The 3,948-nt window shown below is 36.5% G+C and overlaps 1 pseudogene; it reads right to left on the bottom strand.

Annotated features, from left to right (window-relative positions):
- Nucleotides 1–816: 816 nt before the first annotated feature.
- LOC118894698 lies at nucleotides 817–2,345 on the bottom strand (annotated as a pseudogene).
- Between the last annotated feature and the right edge of the window lie 1,603 nt (nucleotides 2,346–3,948).

The following is a 3,948-nucleotide window of genomic DNA, read 5'->3' as shown; positions in this document are numbered from 1 at the left end:
TATATGCATATATACATTAAATTGTATTAAATGGGAAATATTAAATACACAGGTTTTAAATTGTTTTTAAAGCTTAAATACCACGAATGTTTCTCATAGCATTAAATACTCTTAAAAACATCATTTTAAAAAACAAGCCCATAAATTTTCTTTTACTTTCTCTTTTTATATTATTAAATATGATTTTTATTTTTTATTTAAAATATTTATGCAGGAAGAAATTAGGGGTCTTCATCACCACCTAGAAGCTGAGAGGCTGTCTCCTGGGCTCAGTAAGTTCCCTGAATAAAACATAACTTGCAACTTTTAGGTTGTTTGCACATAAAACATCAATTGATAAATTTCTTTGGTCTTTGATTCCATATTGCTGGAGAAAGTTTGACCAAGTTTCATGCTAATTTATCCTTAGCTGCAAGTATTACAGACAACTTCATACTTTGCCTAATGAAAGGATAACTCTTTTTCAATACAATCAGAACTCAACAGTGATTCAGAAGCAATACCTTACCCTTAATACCATCAGCTTCAAGCCATCAACGTGAAAATCCTTGATAAGTTTGAGAAGATGTCGCTAGGAATCAATTAATCGATGTGCCTAGTGCCTAAGAGTTTCAAAATTCGACTTCACTTAAGTTCCTTTGCACCACTGATTGATTTTTGAAAATCCATGTTTATTTTTCCTCTGTCCAAAGTGTTTTATGGAATGACACTGACTCTTCAAGACTGTTATGTAGAGTCTTCTTTTTTCACCTTGAAGGATGCTCACCCATTCCCTCCCCACCTTTCTGCCTTAACTTCTTAAAAAGCATTGCTTTGTCACAGATTCATACGCAGGTGCTCTGGTTGTTTGGAGATCATGAGAAGGGCTTGATTTTGTATGGCCAGGAGTTTGGAGGTCAGAATGGAAGTGGCGCTGAAGTTTCCCCAGTCATGGTCACATCCATCCGGTCTATTCCTGCCACTTGTTTCCACCATATATTGCACAGGTGTCTGAGGATTTGCCATGCTGGCTGAAGCAACTCTTCCCCGGAAATGTTCAGGAGAAAATTTGACCTGGCTGACAGGTGTTCATGGGCTGCCAATACATCTTCAAGTTGCCCAGAGTTTTGGTTCAAAGGAAAACTTTTCTTTCACGTTTTCAAGTACAGAAGGAGCCACATATGCAAAACCCAAAAAGACCTGGTTGGCAGTTTTGCTGAGAGCTGAGTCATCTCAGCTGTCAACAGGTAGATAGGTGTCTGATGTGTAAACTTCAAATCAGACTCACATCCTCTTTAGGTTGCAAAAGAGGTTTAAAGAGGGGGCTCTCCCTTCCCAGTTAGCAGTTCTTCCAAGTTAATATATCTGAAGAATGGATGAGCTGGAACTTCTCCAGCGTCCCCAGGACCAGCTCCAAGATGAGAAGCAGCATTTCTTTTCAGCAGCTTTTTAAGCAGATCTCTGGCTTCTTGTGTGAGGTAGGGAGGCAAATTGAGTTTACACTTGAGGATTTCATCAATTGTTTTCTTTCTCTTCTCCCCAGTGAAGAGGGTGCTCCAGTCAACATGTCCTACGTCAATGCTCCCCTGCTACACTAATCCCCAGCACTACTGTGGACACTTTTCATCAAGATTTCAGGGGCCATGTATTCTATTGTTTCACAAAATGTGTGTGTGACTGTTGCATCATGAATAGATTCTTTGAATAGCCCAAAATCTGTTAGTTTCCCTGAACTTGGTGATTAAGCATGATTTTCTCCGACATCAGGTATATGTAGATAATCCCCTTTTGATATAAATGTCCCAAAGCCATGGAGATTTCTGCCAGTAAAAGCAGGTTGTGTCTTCCATAAATATTTCCTCTTTTTCTAACTGCATAAGTAATTCTCCTCTGCTGAGATACTCAAGGATGAAGTAGAATTTTCCATCGGTCTGAAAAGCATAAATTAAATCCACAATGAAAAGATGCTTTACTTTCTCCAGAATATTCCATCCTGCTTTTTATATGAGCTGTGTCTTTAGCACTTTTTACTATCATTGTCTTTTTAAGCACCTTCATGGCAAATATTTTCTGAGTTTTTGCTCCTGTTACTTTTCTTACTTGTAAAATCTTTCCACAGACCCCTTTACCAAGTACCCAAAGTAGCTTGAAACATTCTAGCCTGACTTTTTCTGGCCCTCTGTTCACAGTAGTTTCTGAGATTTCAAGTTTCTCACAATGCTCCATGCCAAGGGCATAAGGTCCAACTCCCCCAGGGTCCATGCTTTCATTTAACTGACCGCTCTCCTCCAGCTCATCCTCAGAGCCTGTATCCTCTGGCTGGTGCAGACTATTTCAAACACTCCTGCCATGTCCTCAGCTTCCCTGTCTTAGAAGTCTGGTGCTGGATAAAAGCCATCTTGCCTCCTTTATCGCCTCAAGGGCCTGGACCCTCCATTGCTGCAGCCGTCTCCAGCTGCTTGGGCTATCTATCTATCTATCTATCATCTATCTGTTGTCTAAGAGGAGGTTAAGTTAATGCAGACACTAGGCAGCAAAACAAGCTCAGTCCATGATCCCTATCTGAAATGACTAAATGGCAACATACTTTCTGAATAGAAAACAACACAGAAATAGAAGTTTGCAGTTGAATATTTTGGCTCTCTAGGGGAGATAGGAGGAAGGTGGAAAGTAGGACATTCAGCAAGCAATCCTACAATTTGAACACTCCATGCTACCTGAAGCTTACTTCCTCTGTCCCAGAAATCCATGCTTCTCTAGATACTGTCAAGAATTTGTCAAACTGTTGTTCAAGTTAAAAAAAAAAAAAAAAGACTACAGATCAGACATTTTCAGAGCACGAATTTTGTCGTTTACCTAAAATCTCTAAAGTAAAGAATATGAGTGTGTTTAATCGCCAGCCAGAAGCAAAAAATAATCACTGCCAATTTTGAGAAATGTAAACTTTTAAAGCAAAATTCTCCTGTTTGGATACTTACTTCATATGAAAGTTTTAACTACTTTAAAAATTGTTTATGCAAATATCTTTAACATACATCTTTATAATTCCTCTATTTCTTTAAGTAAGATTATTTAAAGTAAAGAAGCAAGGTAACATGATATTTATGTGTGTGACCTGTTGAGACAGACACCATAGTTCTGAAATCTGGCCCCAAGACTTATCAGCTGTGTCCCTGAGTGTATTTCACCCCACAGCACTGCAGTTCTCTCATCTGTAAAAGAGATTAGAAATGATTCCTACTCCATAGGCTTGACGCAGGTTACTATATGTAAAATATATATAGTACGTTCACCATAGTATTACTCAATATCTATGGGCTATAATACTAAGTAAAAAACACATTTTAATATTTTGATATATATTACCAAGTCATCTTCTAAAAGTGAGGCATGTTTTCATTTTTTGCTTCGTCGACTGAGATGTGAAAGACCAATTTTCCAACATTCTTAACATCTCTTATATACTCATTTTTATTCTTCTTTGACATATGGTATGAAATGTTATTGTGCTCAAATATGCAATTCTTGATTAGTAGTAACTTTCTTTTCATAATTTTTTCTTTATATTTTTTCTCTTTCTACTTTTTATCCATTTAGGGGTCATTTATATGTGTTTTAAAAATCATTCTGCAAAAGCTTTTTAAATTAGTAGTCATATATAAGCATTCATAAAGTAAATGACAAATATTTTAAAAGCATTTTCTTCTACAATTTTTTCTGATGCTTTATTTTGGTCATGTAGTTTATACTATATATTTTTTCTTTGTGATCTCTCTTTTCCTCTGTGATATCACTTTTATGCTCTGATATAATCTGATCTCAAAATCAAAAATATATACTCATGTCTAGTTTATAGTTTCATTTTTTGCAATTAATTACTTTAACCTTCTGGTATTTATGCTGTAATATAACATGAGACTCGAGTATACCTTGATTGTTTTCTAAGTTGTTAACCTATTATCACAAGCC

This window comes from Balaenoptera musculus, chromosome 4 (genome assembly GCF_009873245.2).
Source record: "Balaenoptera musculus isolate JJ_BM4_2016_0621 chromosome 4, mBalMus1.pri.v3, whole genome shotgun sequence".
NCBI lineage: Eukaryota > Metazoa > Chordata > Mammalia > Artiodactyla > Balaenopteridae > Balaenoptera > Balaenoptera musculus.
The sequence above is the reverse complement of the archived record's forward strand: the minus strand, read 5'-3'. Positions and strand labels throughout refer to the sequence as shown.